Below are 16,043 nucleotides of genomic sequence, written 5' to 3' on the forward strand. Positions count from 1 at the left end.
TGACGTGGAGCAGTTTCTCAAGCACGTCCTGGACTACATATCCCAGATTCCGCATATCGGAACCACCAGCCGTAAATCGGACCCTTATGGTGTTCTTAAGCCTCGCATATAGAGGCACGAGGTTGGGGTCAACCTCCATGGTATGGCGCAACAAAATGCAAATTGCAACCGCCTGCAATCTGCGCCTTCAGAGCTTTGAGATAAAGCACCTGAAGGCTGGGGGATCGCTGCCCGTTACCCTAGGACTAATCCCTCTCGCTAATAGCAGCAGGCAGGTGAAGCCCACCGAAGTGGACGATCCTGCCAGGCCAAGGAGAGGGGTACCTGAGTGCCCTTCAACTGAAACCTCCTGCTGTGAAGCACTTGGTCTCAGCCAAAAGGCCGAGAAGCGATAACCAGAATTGGTTTCCGACTACGGTGCCACCCAAGGATTCTGAAAAGTCCATTTGTGGAGATGGCCACCTGGACTCCCGTTAAGAAGACATGCTGTCAACCTCTAGATCCCTCACATGCCTGCACTTTTCGGCTTGCTGCTGCTGCAATCCACGCGTTTTAGATCTGCATAACTCCACCTCTTTTAGCACAGTACCCTCAACCCCCGGCTGTTCCCACCCGCCTCAACACCGTTGGAAGGGAGGAGAACCAATTAAGGCGGGGGGGGGGTGGAACGAGCAGCTGTCTACCCTTAGCAGGAGGGTTGCTGATTAATTACCTCTCCTGCTGCTGCTGCTGCTGGCTGTCCAGCAGCAGACTGAAGGTGGCTGCTGCTGTGCGCAGGTATATAAAGGCTCAGAGCCTATTATGACACGCGCAGCCAGCGTTCCATTGCCACATTCCGTCTACTGCAGGCGGGATACCTGGATGGCTGAATGTCACTGAGAAGCTCACAGAGACCGCCATAAGCAACAGTTTAAAAGAATGCCACAGACTAATCAACCAAACTTTTTGGGTTGGTTTCTCTTTTATAGTCTGCAGGCATTAAATGAAAGAAGTCAGTGTTCCAGCAGAGGGAGACAACGTTTCAGAAAAGGCATTGTAGCAAACCAAAAAAGAAATTTTAAGCGCAGCAGAGTAACCAGCTCACATACCTGTTAGCTCAGGTGAGTTTAAAAGGCTGCTGTTGATAACAAGGGCATTTGCTAAATAGATGGTGTGTGTGCAACAATATACTGAAATGTCAATTATATTGTGCAGCTTATCTCACCACCTGTAGTTATTTAGGTGAAAGCTCCAAAATGCTTGCCTAATATGTCTGTTTATCCAAAAGGAAGTATAGAGGGAGAGCTAGATAGATAGCATTGCATTACATTACATTACATGGCAATGCAATGCACAGTTGCTGAAGTTGAACCAAAATGAGCTTGTCATCTGGCTTCTGCAACTTTTAACATGAAAAATCCAATGAGGAGAAGAAAAGCAAAGCCAAAGAGTCCATCCCAAAATCCGACAAACAAGCAAAATGAACAAAAAGCATTGAATTCAATTCTTTCTGATTTTAGAAACTGCATTAAAGAAGGGGTGCACCGGTCCTGGAGATACTGCAATACCAGGTCAATGCGTGGAGTGGACAGAGCAAGCTCTTTTTCCATCTCCCTGTTCTAAAAATCCATTTAATATATGGTCCCCAGATAGGGGACGTATCAGATATTAAACTGATAAGAACAGATACTACACTTGATCTTAGCCAAAAGGCCGAGAAGCGATAACCAGAATTGGTTTCCGACTACGGTGCCACCCAAGGATTCTGAAAAGTCCATTTGTGGAGATGGCCACCTGGACTCCCGTTAAGAAGACATGCTGTCAACCTCTAGATCCCTCACATGCCTGCACTTTTCGGCTTGCTGCTGCTGCAATCCACGCGTTTTAGATCTGCATAACTCCACCTCTTTTAGCACAGTACCCTCAACCCCCGGCTGTTCCCACCCGCCTCAACACCGTTGGAAGGGAGGAGAACCAATTAAGGCGGGGGGGGGTGGAACGAGCAGCTGTCTACCCTTAGCAGGAGGGTTGCTGATTAATTACCTCTCCTGCTGCTGCTGCTGCTGGCTGTCCAGCAGCAGACTGAAGGTGGCTGCTGCTGTGCGCAGGTATATAAAGGCTCAGAGCCTATTATGACACGCGCAGCCAGCGTTCCATTGCCACATTCCGTCTACTGCAGGCGGGATACCTGGATGGCTGAATGTCACTGAGAAGCTCACAGAGACCGCCATAAGCAACAGTTTAAAAGAATGCCACAGACTAATCAACCAAACTTTTTGGGTTGGTTTCTCTTTTATAGTCTGCAGGCATTAAATGAAAGAAGTCAGTGTTCCAGCAGAGGGAGACAACGTTTCAGAAAAGGCATTGTAGCAAACCAAAAAAGAAATTTTAAGCGCAGCAGAGTAACCAGCTCACATACCTGTTAGCTCAGGTGAGTTTAAAAGGCTGCTGTTGATAACAAGGGCATTTGCTAAATAGATGGTGTGTGTGCAACAATATACTGAAAGGTCAATTATATTGTGCAGCTTATCTCACCACCTGTAGTTATTTAGGTGAAAGCTCCAAAATGCTTGCCTAATATGTCTGTTTATCCAAAAGGAAGTATAGAGGGAGAGCTAGATAGATAGCATTGCATTACATTACATTACATGGCAATGCAATGCACAGTTGCTGAAGTTGAACCAAAATGAGCTTGTCATCTGGCTTCTGCAACTTTTAACATGAAAAATCCAATGAGGAGAAGAAAAGCAAAGCCAAAGAGTCCATCCCAAAATCCGACAAACAAGCAAAATGAACAAAAAGCATTGAATTCAATTCTTTCTGATTTTAGAAACTGCATTAAAGAAGGGGTGCACCGGTCCTGGAGATACTGCAATACCAGGTCAATGCGTGGAGTGGACAGAGCAAGCTCTTTTTCCATCTCCCTGTTCTAAAAATCCATTTAATATATGGTCCCCAGATAGGGGACGTATCAGATATTAAACTGATAAGAACAGATACTACACTTGATCTTAGCCAAAAGGCCGAGAAGCGATAACCAGAATTGGTTTCCGACTACGGTGCCACCCAAGGATTCTGAAAAGTCCATTTGTGGAGATGGCCACCTGGACTCCCGTTAAGAAGACATGCTGTCAACCTCTAGATCCCTCACATGCCTGCACTTTTCGGCTTGCTGCTGCTGCAATCCACGCGTTTTAGATCTGCATAACTCCACCTCTTTTAGCACAGTACCCTCAACCCCCGGCTGTTCCCACCCGCCTCAACACCGTTGGAAGGGAGGAGAACCAATTAAGGCGGGGGGGGGGGGTGGAATGAGCAGCTGTCTACCCTTAGCAGGAGGGTTGCTGATTAATTACCTCTCCTGCTGCTGCTGCTGCTGGCTGTCCAGCAGCAGACTGAAGGTGGCTGCTGCTGTGCGCAGGTATATAAAGGCTCAGAGCCTATTATGACACGCGCAGCCAGCGTTCCATTGCCACATTCCGTCTACTGCAGGCGGGATACCTGGATGGCTGAATGTCACTGAGAAGCTCACAGAGACCGCCATAAGCAACAGTTTAAAAGAATGCCACAGACTAATCAACCAAACTTTTTGGGTTGGTTTCTCTTTTATAGTCTGCAGGCATTAAATGAAAGAAGTCAGTGTTCCAGCAGAGGGAGACAACGTTTCAGAAAAGGCATTGTAGCAAACCAAAAAAGAAATTTTAAGCGCAGCAGAGTAACCAGCTCACATACCTGTTAGCTCAGGTGAGTTTAAAAGGCTGCTGTTGATAACAAGGGCATTTGCTAAATAGATGGTGTGTGTGCAACAATATACTGAAAGGTCAATTATATTGTGCAGCTTATCTCACCACCTGTAGTTATTTAGGTGAAAGCTCCAAAATGCTTGCCTAATATGTCTGTTTATCCAAAAGGAAGTATAGAGGGAGAGCTAGATAGATAGCATTGCATTACATTACATTACATGGCAATGCAATGCACAGTTGCTGAAGTTGAACCAAAATGAGCTTGTCATCTGGCTTCTGCAACTTTTAACATGAAAAATCCAATGAGGAGAAGAAAAGCAAAGCCAAAGAGTCCATCCCAAAATCCGACAAACAAGCAAAATGAACAAAAAGCATTGAATTCAATTCTTTCTGATTTTAGAAACTGCATTAAAGAAGGGGTGCACCGGTCCTGGAGATACTGCAATACCAGGTCAATGCGTGGAGTGGACAGAGCAAGCTCTTTTTCCATCTCCCTGTTCTAAAAATCCATTTAATATATGGTCCCCAGATAGGGGACGTATCAGATATTAAACTGATAAGAACAGATTTTTTGATTGAAGCTGCATCCAAGGCACTGAAAAATGTGACCGAAGTCACACCAAAACAGCGCACGAGGCGAGGATTCATGTGGACCCTTCCCGGAGGAGAGGGTCCCCAATAAACCATCCCCATCCCTCCGAGCCAGAAGGCCACAGCGAGGGTCAGGGATCTCCGATGCTCTCCCCAGCCGAAGCCGGAGAAGAGCCGTTTTCGTGCTCCCAGCTTCCATCTAGGCTGCCACCCTAGTGGAGCTGGAGCCTGTGTTGGTTTCTCAGCCCAAAGCTGACCGGACCTCCGACCGGGTTTATAAAAATTCCCCTTCCTAGCCCGGAGGCCAGGAAAAGGGGGGGTTGCTCAGAAAGTATGATTGGCAAAGGTGCGGCGTGCTACGAAGCCAAGTCTTTCTGGGGTTCCCAGTCCCAGTAAGCTTGGACTCCCACCAGGGCGCCTACTCCTGGGGCACATTGCTCCAAAGCCCTCACACTTACCCAGCCTAGTGACTTCGATCCTGGAGGGCCATGTTTTCCATCAGATAACTCTATGAGCCACCTGGCGTACTAACAAGTGCACCAAACCAGTGTGTAATATGCATCAATTTACTAGGGCAGCCCAAGGACAAAACTGCCTTTTCAAAAGATACTACACTTGATCTTAGCCAAAAGGCCGAGAAGCGATAACCAGAATTGGTTTCCGACTACGGTGCCACCCAAGGATTCTGAAAAGTCCATTTGTGGAGATGGCCACCTGGACTCCCGTTAAGAAGACATGCTGTCAACCTCTAGATCCCTCACATGCCTGCACTTTTCGGCTTGCTGCTGCTGCAATCCACGCGTTTTAGATCTGCATAACTCCACCTCTTTTAGCACAGTACCCTCAACCCCCGGCTGTTCCCACCCGCCTCAACACCGTTGGAAGGGAGGAGAACCAATTAAGGCGGGGGGGGGTGGAACGAGCAGCTGTCTACCCTTAGCAGGAGGGTTGCTGATTAATTACCTCTCCTGCTGCTGCTGCTGCTGGCTGTCCAGCAGCAGACTGAAGGTGGCTGCTGCTGTGCGCAGGTATATAAAGGCTCAGAGCCTATTATGACACGCGCAGCCAGCGTTCCATTGCCACATTCCGTCTACTGCAGGCGGGATACCTGGATGGCTGAATGTCACTGAGAAGCTCACAGAGACCGCCATAAGCAACAGTTTAAAAGAATGCCACAGACTAATCTACCAAACTTTTTGGGTTGGTTTCTCTTTTATAGTCTGCAGGCATTAAATGAAAGAAGTCAGTGTTCCAGCAGAGGGAGACAACGTTTCAGAAAAGGCATTGTAGCAAACCAAAAAAGAAATTTTAAGCGCAGCAGAGTAACCAGCTCACATACCTGTTAGCTCAGGTGAGTTTAAAAGGCTGCTGTTGATAACAAGGGCATTTGCTAAATAGATGGTGTGTGTGCAACAATATACTGAAAGGTCAATTATATTGTGCAGCTTATCTCACCACCTGTAGTTATTTAGGTGAAAGCTCCAAAATGCTTGCCTAATATGTCTGTTTATCCAAAAGGAAGTATAGAGGGAGAGCTAGATAGATAGCATTGCATTACATTACATTACATGGCAATGCAATGCACAGTTGCTGAAGTTGAACCAAAATGAGCTTGTCATCTGGCTTCTGCAACTTTTAACATGAAAAATCCAATGAGGAGAAGAAAAGCAAAGCCAAAGAGTCCATCCCAAAATCCGACAAACAAGCAAAATGAACAAAAAGCATTGAATTCAATTCTTTCTGATTTTAGAAACTGCATTAAAGAAGGGGTGCACCGGTCCTGGAGATACTGCAATACCAGGTCAATGCGTGGAGTGGACAGAGCAAGCTCTTTTTCCATCTCCCTATTCTAAAAATCCATTTAATATATGGTCCCCAGATAGGAGACGTATCAGATATTAAACTGATAAGAACAGATACTACACTTGATCTTAGCCAAAAGGCCGAGAAGCGATAACCAGAATTGGTTTCCGACTACGGTGCCACCCAAGGATTCTGAAAAGTCCATTTGTGGAGATGGCCACCTGGACTCCCGTTAAGAAGACATGCTGTCAACCTCTAGATCCCTCACATGCCTGCACTTTTCGGCTTGCTGCTGCTGCAATCCATGCGTTTTAGATCTGCATAACTCCACCTCTTTTAGCACAGTACCCTCAACCCCCGGCTGTTCCCACCCGCCTCAACACCGTTGGAAGGGAGGAGAACCAATTAAGGCGGGGGGGGGGTGGAACGAGCAGCTGTCTACCCTTAGCAGGAGGGTTGCTGATTAATTACCTCTCCTGCTGCTGCTGCTGCTGGCTGTCCAGCAGCAGACTGAAGGTGGCTGCTGCTGTGCGCAGGTATATAAAGGCTCAGAGCCTATTATGACACGCGCAGCCAGCGTTCCATTGCCACATTCCGTCTACTGCAGGCGGGATACCTGGATGGCTGAATGTCACTGAGAAGCTCACAGAGACCGCCATAAGCAACAGTTTAAAAGAATGCCACAGACTAATCAACCAAACTTTTTGGGTTGGTTTCTCTTTTAAAGTCTGCAGGCATTAAATGAAAGAAGTCAGTGTTCCAGCAGAGGGAGACAACGTTTCAGAAAAGGCATTGTAGCAAACCAAAAAAGAAATTTTAAGCGCAGCAGAGTAACCAGCTCACATACCTGTTAGCTCAGGTGAGTTTAAAAGGCTGCTGTTGATAACAAGGGCATTTGCTAAATAGATGGTGTGTGTGCAACAATATACTGAAAGGTCAATTATATTGTGCAGCTTATCTCACCACCTGTAGTTATTTAGGTGAAAGCTCCAAAATGCTTGCCTAATATGTCTGTTTATCCAAAAGGAAGTATAGAGGGAGAGCTAGATAGATAGCATTGCATTACATTACATTACATGGCAATGCAATGCACAGTTGCTGAAGTTGAACCAAAATGAGCTTGTCATCTGGCTTCTGCAACTTTTAACATGAAAAATCCAATGAGGAGAAGAAAAGCAAAGCCAAAGAGTCCATCCCAAAATCCGACAAACAAGCAAAATGAACAAAAAGCATTGAATTCAATTCTTTCTGATTTTAGAAACTGCATTAAAGAAGGGGTGCACCGGTCCTGGAGATACTGCAATACCAGGTCAATGCGTGGAGTGGACAGAGCAAGCTCTTTTTCCATCTCCCTGTTCTAAAAATCCATTTAATATATGGTCCCCAGATAGGGGACGTATCAGATATTAAACTGATAAGAACAGATAAGGTTTCAACGCAATTTTATTGATTCAAAAGTATATTTACAAAGGTTTTAAAAAAGAACATTTATAACATTACAATAAAATGATAAAACATGATAATAATCAATTCAAGTTTTTTGTAAAATCACAATTTACCATCATAAAACCATTGTAACAATTAAGAAAATCATAATTACAGATGTACTTGGGTTTATTTAATTACCACTAATTGTGTTCCATAATTGTACACACCACATAGAAGCCGCTTCTTTTGCTCCATACAGTTTTTTATCTCTGAGATAGTAAATATACATTTCACTTAAAGCAATTTTTATACAGTCTGTTGAATCAATATGATCATGTTTGAAGAGTAAAATATTTCTAACTTTCCACATGGCATTTTTAAAACAATTAATAATAATCCAGGCAACTCGGAATTGTTTAAAATTTGGACACTTAAAAAGACCATAAAAGACATAAAAGTGATTAAAATCTTTCAGGCCACATGCCCATTTTAAAAGTGGGCCTACCTTTCTCCAAACCTCCTGTGCAAAATGACAATTCCAAAAGAGATGCAATACAGACTCACTTTCCCCGCATATATCTCTTGGACATTTGGCTCTCGCCACCAGCCCCCGTCTATGTTGAAACTCACGGGTAGGGAGGCACTGGTGGACGATAGCCCAGGCAAGGTCCTTGTGTATATTTGCAAGATATTTCCCGTACACATTTCGCCACACCGTTTTGGACCTTGCCTGTGAAAAATTGGAGACAGGAATTGTGTCCTCAGAGTGTCTGCAAGCAATAGATACCTTCCTTTGGTCCCCCAATATATCAGGCTCCAATTCCTGGAGACCTAAAAGTCTGACCGTTTTCTCAAGTATCACATACTGTTTAGGTGGGCACAGGAGCACAGGAGAACTTAAAGGTAGGCTAAACCACCTTTTAAAAATCATTCCTGCTGCATATTTTAAAAAATAACTAAAAATGCCATCAGATTTAAAAACCTTAAAACAGAAGCAGAAATACTTTATATGGAAAAAGGTAAAAAAATTGGGTACATCTTTACCTCCATTAGATTTACATTTGTACATCAGATCTCTTTTTAACTTTTCCATTTTTGAACCCCATAAAAACATAAAAACAATTCTTGTTACTTTCTTGATTTGTAAATTGGAAGGGGGAAACACCATTGCAACATACAACATAATGGGAATTAAAACGGCTTTAATAATTAAAATTTTACCTTCCATACTAAGGTTCCTTAAATTCCACAATGAGATCTTTTTTTCTATTTTATCCATTGCAGAGTCCCAGTTAGGGTCCCCCTCATTGGCTTGGTTAAAAATAATTCCTAAAATTTTTTATGTGATTTTTCTGTATCACTATCCCAGGGGTCAAAGAGGAGTCCCATCCCCCCACATTAAAACAGTCACATTTATCTATATTTAATTTAAAACCTGAGGCTTCACAGAAAAATTGTGTGTTTCTCAATACCCTCCTCAGAGATGTGGAATCTGGACATAGTATGGTAACATCATCCATGTAACTTAGGGCTTTAAGTTGCATACCCCTACTCCCGGGAATAGGTACCCCTTTAATTACTTTATCTTTTCTCAGTATGGTTAATAGTGGTTCCATAACACAGATAAAGAGCAGTGGTGAGAGAGGGCACCCTTGTTTCACCCCTGATAATAGAGGAACCCCCTTCGTTAAAAACCCATTTACAGAAATTTGACTAAAACAAGAATGATATAAAAGCATAATGCGGGTTAAAATTTTCTCTGGAAACGCCATTTTTTTAAGAACCATAAAAAGAAATTCATGCGATACCCTGTCAAAAGCTTTTTCAAAGTCTAAGGATAAAATAGCAAGGTTTTGACTTCTCTCTTTTGAATACCATATGGTATCCCTAATTATGTTGAGGGACTCAGCTATGGTTCTTCCGGGAACACCACATACCTGGTTAGGGTGAATTAATTTGGCTATAAAGGGGTTTAAACGGACTGCAATAAGTTTAGCTAAAATTTTATAATCAAGGTTTAAAAGCGTAATAGGCCGCCAGTTTTTAAGTTGGCTCCTATCCCCTTTTTTATATATTAAAGATACCAGACCTCTCCTCCAAGATGGGGGTAATTTATTAGCATTAAAAGCTTCTTTAAACAATAAAAACATATCGTTCTTTAAAATTCCCCAAAAAGTCAGATAAAACTCAATCGGTAGACCGTCTTCCCCAGGGGCTTTCCCACTGGAGAAACTTTTAAAAATCTGTAAAAGTTCCTCACTGGTGAGATCCCTAGATAAAATACCCTGGTCTAAAATATCTAACTTAAAATCAAGGGAATTAATAGCATACTCTAAAAAGGATGGATCTATAACTTTAGTGTTAAAAAGAAGTTGATAAAAATTAAAAGCTTTTCCTAACATACCCTTAATATCATTTTCACCTTCAAGATTTAGGATTGCGTCCCTCCTCCCCATTACCTTTTTGAAGAAGAATCGGGAGCATTTCTCTCCTTCCTCCAGGTGCTGTACATGGGAGTTAAAAATTATTTGTTTTCCTTTTTCATTAAGAGCATTTTTTATTTCAGACTTAAGATTTGCAATATCATCATCCACATCAATACCAACTTCTTTTAGTTTAAAGAGTACTTGTAATCTCATATTAAAAACATAAAACCACTGCTTTTTCTTTTTTGCTTTCATTTTCCCTGCCTTAATAAAAAATAATTTAATCTTAGGTTTAATGCTCTCCCACCAATCCAGCATCGTGGCGCGGGGGTCTCTCTTTGATTGCCAGCACTGGTAGGCCTGCACAAACCTCTTTTGAATATCAATATCCTCTAGGAGTGTTGTATTTAATCTCCATGGGCCTCTTGAGGTATTTTGTTCCCCTGCTAACTCTAAAAACACAGATAAAACTTTATGATCAGAGAATAAATTAGATAAAAGAAAACATTTACAAGGTTTAAAGGCAGTAGAAGCAAATATGAAATCAATTCTAGAAGAAACTCTTCCATTGGACCATGTAACACCTGGATCCGCCGGCAAGAGTTCCTTCCAGCAGTCCTGTAATCTAAAATCATCAATTAAACTTTTCAACAAATAGGAGGTACGGTCTTTACGATTCACATCCCCACCCTGCCGGGATTCCCCATCACGTAAACAATTAAAATCTCCTCCCACTAGCAGGGGGGTTGACCCAACACAAAATAATGGCAATATTTCAAGTAAATCCGCCCTTTCCTGCTTCCCAGGAGGAGCGTACACATTTAATAAACGTAAAGAAAGTCCATTAAAAACAAGATGTATTAAAATAGCTCTGCCAGGTATAATTTCAGTCACAGATTGAATGATGGTAGAATGTCCACGGCAAAGTAGTCCAACTCCGGCAGCACGACAGTCATTAGCACCGGACCACACAGAAGCGCCCAGTTTCCAGTCTTCTTTTAAGTCCTTATAATTTAAATTACTCTGTATACCACATTCTTGTAGAAAGCAGAAATCAAAGTCCAATGTCTCTAAATAAGAAAATAAAGCAGCCCTACGTGTAGGGCTCTTTAGGGACCTCACATTTAGTGAGGAGATTTTAAGAGGAACAGACATTAAGAAGAATCAGGATCTGAAGATGGGAAGAAGTCAATAAACGGCACCTCCTCCTCCGCATCTCCAGGGGTCAGGATTTGTTTAATATTACCGGGATCTGAAGCAGGCAAAAAGGCATCATCCACTTTTGGCTCCTCATCTGGACCTCGACATCCGTGTTTTCTTTGGATACCAGGTTGCTTTACGTCCTCCCGTTGCCTTTTCAGAGGCTGGGAGCTGTCCATCTTTTCCAAGTCCTGTGCATCTGCAGTCCTCATGGCGGTCTGGTCTATGGAATGGGTGTCATCCCTCTGGGTCGTCTTGTCCTCTGGTCTGGTCACGGAACTACTGCGACTTCTGGTTCGAGGACCAGTGCTCGACTGGGTCTTAGCCGGGTCCTTTTTACTTCGCGCCCTAGAGGTCTCTCTTTCCGACACACTGGTTGATCGATTAAGGAGCGTACCCTTTTTGCCCTTACCCAAGATCACCGATGATGGTGTGGCGAATCTGGGTGCTTGCTTAATCGGGGTACTAGAGGTCTCCTCAGTTCCACATAATGCCGGTGGTGCATTCATGCTGGATGAGGACCCTTCCTCTTGACTCTGAGATACGGCAACATCTAGAGCCAGAACATCGATCAATTCCACAGAGAGCGAACCCTCGGTTAATCTTATGGAACCCCTACGACCGTCCTTCTGTGGAACTACCAGCGGGCCCTCTGGCGGAGCCGTTGAAGGATTTGGTCCGGACCCGTCAGCGTGCGCCAACCCAGGTCCAGGGGCAGGTGTAGTAATACTCCCTCCGAAGTATTCTTGGATAGTCAGTTGACCTGACTTAAACATGTCATATGTTTTTGACTTTTTGCTCGGACAATTCCTGAAGGCGTGACCTGCCTTCCCACATAGGTTACATACGATCTCAGAGTCACATGTAGCGGAGGTGTGCCCACTCTTACCGCACTTGTTGCAAAAGACTACATGAGCCCTTGTACAATTTTCTCGTGTATGCCCATATTCATGACAATTCCGGCATTGAAGGGGCATTCCTGGGTAGCGTAGGAATCCCCTGACATTACCAATGGCAAAATTAGCAGGCGGGTGGTGAAGACCACCAATGCCGCTCTGATCTGGATGGAACTTCACCAGGTATTTCCTCTTCCCATTCCAGAAGCGCTGGGAGTTGAGGATATCATGTGAGAAGCGCACTGACTTGCAGTAACGCTTCAAAAAGGTTTCGATATCGCCCTCAGAGACGAATGGGCTGTACATGAAGATCACCAAGGGTACTTCCTCTTCACCGTACAGGAAGTCAAAGCTCAGCCCGTTCAGTCTCTCATCGTCCTTGTCCGCAACCATCAGTGCTGCATGGATATTATCACAGCATGATTTAGCCATAAAGGAAATGGTATATCGCCCACGGAATTCCTGATCGTAAAGACACAGGATCTTATCTCGCTCCAGGTGGAAGAACCCAAAAAGAATCTCATGCACGATGTACTGCAGATTCTTCTCATGGCGCTGGCATTCATCCACCATGATTCTAATGGACTGTCGCAGTGGAGTCTCCCCCACCGCAAATCCAAAAGAAAAAGGCATTTTCGGCCCTCAGGGACTAAGCCCTCCCCCAATAGTAACAAGGGAATGAATCCCACAAAAGCAGGAACAAACCCAAGACCGAGGGAGGGGTACCCCAAGAACTTACACAGCCCACTAAGCGATAAAGCTCAGCAAAGGAAAACGCCCTTATTTCCTCGGGTCGCCCCGAAGACAAGACGCGATCGCTCCCCGTTGTCCGGGGACTAAGCCGACCTGCCAATAGCTGCAAGGGGGTGAAGCTCCCTCCGTTAAGAGAGAGCGATCCCCCAAGGCCAACAAGTCGGGTACCCCAGGCACCTCCTAGCCGAGACCAAGGCAGCAACCGTTAGATCACTGCACCTGATCCTAGCCAAAAGGCCGAGAAGCGATAACCAGAATTGGTTTCCGACTACGGTGCCACCCAAGGATTCTGAAAAGTCCATTTGTGGAGATGGCCACCTGGACTCCCGTTAAGAAGACATGCTGTCAACCTCTAGATCCCTCACATGCCTGCACTTTTCGGCTTGCTGCTGCTGCAATCCACGCGTTTTAGATCTGCATAACTCCACCTCTTTTAGCACAGTACCCTCAACCCCCGGCTGTTCCCACCCGCCTCAACACCGTTGGAAGGGAGGAGAACCAATTAAGGCGGGGGGGGGGGTGGAACGAGCAGCTGTCTACCCTTAGCAGGAGGGTTGCTGATTAATTACCTCTCCTGCTGCTGCTGCTGATGGCTGTCCAGCAGCAGACTGAAGGTGGCTGCTGCTGTGCGCAGGTATATAAAGGCTCAGAGCCTATTATGACACGCGCAGCCAGCGTTCCATTGCCACATTCCGTCTACTGCAGGCGGGATACCTGGATGGCTGAATGTCACTGAGAAGCTCACAGAGACCGCCATAAGCAACAGTTTAAAAGAATGCCACAGACTAATCAACCAAACTTTTTGGGTTGGTTTCTCTTTTATAGTCTGCAGGCATTAAATGAAAGAAGTCAGTGTTCCAGCAGAGGGAGACAACGTTTCAGAAAAGGCATTGTAGCAAACCAAAAAAGAAATTTTAAGCGCAGCAGAGTAACCAGCTCACATACCTGTTAGCTCAGGTGAGTTTAAAAGGCTGCTGTTGATAACAAGGGCATTTGCTAAATAGATGGTGTGTGTGCAACAATATACTGAAAGGTCAATTATATTGTGCAGCTTATCTCACCACCTGTAGTTATTTAGGTGAAAGCTCCAAAATGCTTGCCTAATATGTCTGTTTATCCAAAAGGAAGTATAGAGGGAGAGCTAGATAGATAGCATTGCATTACATTACATTACATGGCAATGCAATGCACAGTTGCTGAAGTTGAACCAAAATGAGCTTGTCATCTGGCTTCTGCAACTTTTAACATGAAAAATCCAATGAGGAGAAGAAAAGCAAAGCCAAAGAGTCCATCCCAAAATCCGACAAACAAGCAAAATGAACAAAAAGCATTGAATTCAATTCTTTCTGATTTTAGAAACTGCATTAAAGAAGGGGTGCACCGGTCCTGGAGATACTGCAATACCAGGTCAATGCGTGGAGTGGACAGAGCAAGCTCTTTTTCCATCTCCCTGTTCTAAAAATCCATTTAATATATGGTCCCCAGATAGGGGACGTATCAGATATTAAACTGATAAGAACAGATACTACACTTGATCTTAGCCAAAAGGCCGAGAAGCGATAACCAGAATTGGTTTCCGACTACGGTGCCACCCAAGGATTCTGAAAAGTCCATTTGTGGAGATGGCCACCTGGACTCCCGTTAAGAAGACATGCTGTCAACCTCTAGATCCCTCACATGCCTGCACTTTTCGGCTTGCTGCTGCTGCAATCCACGCGTTTTAGATCTGCATAACTCCACCTCTTTTAGCACAGTACCCTCAACCCCCGGCTGTTCCCACCCGCCTCAACACCGTTGGAAGGGAGGAGAACCAATTAAGGCGGGGGGGGGGGTGGAACGAGCAGCTGTCTACCCTTAGCAGGAGGGTTGCTGATTAATTACCTCTCCTGCTGCTGCTGCTGGCTGTCCAGCAGCAGACTGAAGGTGGCTGCTGCTGTGCGCAGGTATATAAAGGCTCAGAGCCTATTATGACACGCGCAGCCAGCGTTCCATTGCCACATTCCGTCTACTGCAGGCGGGATACCTGGATGGCTGAATGTCACTGAGAAGCTCACAGAGACCGCCATAAGCAACAGTTTAAAAGAATGCCACAGACTAATCAACCAAACTTTTTGGGTTGGTTTCTCTTTTATAGTCTGCAGGCATTAAATGAAAGAAGTCAGTGTTCCAGCAGAGGGAGACAACGTTTCAGAAAAGGCATTGTAGCAAACCAAAAAAGAAATTTTAAGCGCAGCAGAGTAACCAGCTCACCTACCTGTTAGCTCAGGTGAGTTTAAAAGGCTGCTGTTGATAACAAGGGCATTTGCTAAATAGATGGTGTGTGTGCAACAATATACTGAAAGGTCAATTATATTGTGCAGCTTATCTCACCACCTGTAGTTATTTAGGTGAAAGCTCCAAAATGCTTGCCTAATATGTCTGTTTATCCAAAAGGAAGTATAGAGGGAGAGCTAGATAGATAGCATTGCATTACATTACATTACATGGCAATGCAATGCACAGTTGCTGAAGTTGAACCAAAATGAGCTTGTCATCTGGCTTCTGCAACTTTTAACATGAAAAATCCAATGAGGAGAAGAAAAGCAAAGCCAAAGAGTCCATCCCAAAATCCGACAAACAAGCAAAATGAACAAAAAGCATTGAATTCAATTCTTTCTGATTTTAGAAACTGCATTAAAGAAGGGGTGCACCGGTCCTGGAGATACTGCAATACCAGGTCAATGCGTGGAGTGGACAGAGCAAGCTCTTTTTCCATCTCCCTGTTCTAAAAATCCATTTAATATATGGTCCCCAGATAGGGGACGTATCAGATATTAAACTGATAAGAACAGATACTACACTTGATCTTAGCCAAAAGGCCGAGAAGCGATAACCAGAATTGGTTTCCGACTACGGTGCCACCCAAGGATTCTGAAAAGTCCATTTGTGGAGATGGCCACCTGGACTCCCGTTAAGAAGACATGCTGTCAACCTCTAGATCCCTCACATGCCTGCACTTTTCGGCTTGCTGCTGCTGCAATCCACGCGTTTTAGATCTGCATAACTCCACCTCTTTTAGCACAGTACCCTCAACCCCCGGCTGTTCCCACCCGCCTCAACACCGTTGGAAGGGAGGAGAAACAATTAAGGCGGGGGGGGGGTGGAACGAGCAGCTGTCTACCCTTAGCAGGAGGGTTGCTGATTAATTACCTCTCCTGCTGCTGCTGCTGCTGGCTGTCCAGCAG

General features: G+C 44.6%; 7 non-coding genes and 1 pseudogene across 7 annotated transcripts; all 8 read right to left on the reverse strand.

Moving 5' to 3' along the window:
- Positions 1-1,513: 1,513 nt before the first annotated feature.
- LOC141209539 (U2 spliceosomal RNA) lies at positions 1,514-1,704 on the reverse strand. The gene has a single exon (XR_012279732.1). It is a non-coding gene; the product is annotated as a U2 spliceosomal RNA (small nuclear RNA).
- A 1,119-nt stretch (positions 1,705-2,823) lies between these two features.
- On the reverse strand, positions 2,824-3,014 carry LOC141209540 (U2 spliceosomal RNA). Its single transcript, XR_012279733.1, has one exon. It is a non-coding gene; the product is annotated as a U2 spliceosomal RNA (small nuclear RNA).
- A 1,122-nt stretch (positions 3,015-4,136) lies between these two features.
- On the reverse strand, positions 4,137-4,318 carry LOC141210537 (U2 spliceosomal RNA). The gene has a single exon (XR_012280701.1). It is a non-coding gene; the product is annotated as a U2 spliceosomal RNA (small nuclear RNA).
- Positions 4,319-4,842: 524 nt separating this feature from the next.
- Positions 4,843-4,958, reverse strand: LOC141210771 (U2 spliceosomal RNA; annotated as a pseudogene).
- A 1,119-nt stretch (positions 4,959-6,077) lies between these two features.
- Positions 6,078-6,268, reverse strand: LOC141210095 (U2 spliceosomal RNA). The gene has a single exon (XR_012280273.1). It is a non-coding gene; the product is annotated as a U2 spliceosomal RNA (small nuclear RNA).
- A 1,120-nt stretch (positions 6,269-7,388) lies between these two features.
- On the reverse strand, positions 7,389-7,577 carry LOC141210616 (U2 spliceosomal RNA). Its single transcript, XR_012280766.1, has one exon. It is a non-coding gene; the product is annotated as a U2 spliceosomal RNA (small nuclear RNA).
- A 6,612-nt stretch (positions 7,578-14,189) lies between these two features.
- On the reverse strand, positions 14,190-14,380 carry LOC141209541 (U2 spliceosomal RNA). Its single transcript, XR_012279734.1, has one exon. It is a non-coding gene; the product is annotated as a U2 spliceosomal RNA (small nuclear RNA).
- Positions 14,381-15,498: 1,118 nt separating this feature from the next.
- Positions 15,499-15,689, reverse strand: LOC141209542 (U2 spliceosomal RNA). Its single transcript, XR_012279735.1, has one exon. It is a non-coding gene; the product is annotated as a U2 spliceosomal RNA (small nuclear RNA).
- Between the last annotated feature and the right edge of the window lie 354 nt (positions 15,690-16,043).

The sequence above is a fragment of the Phyllobates terribilis genome, unplaced genomic scaffold, assembly GCF_046119375.1.
Source record: "Phyllobates terribilis strain yellow unplaced genomic scaffold, ASM4611937v1 Scaffold_169__1_contigs__length_4117513, whole genome shotgun sequence".
NCBI lineage: Eukaryota > Metazoa > Chordata > Amphibia > Anura > Dendrobatidae > Phyllobates > Phyllobates terribilis.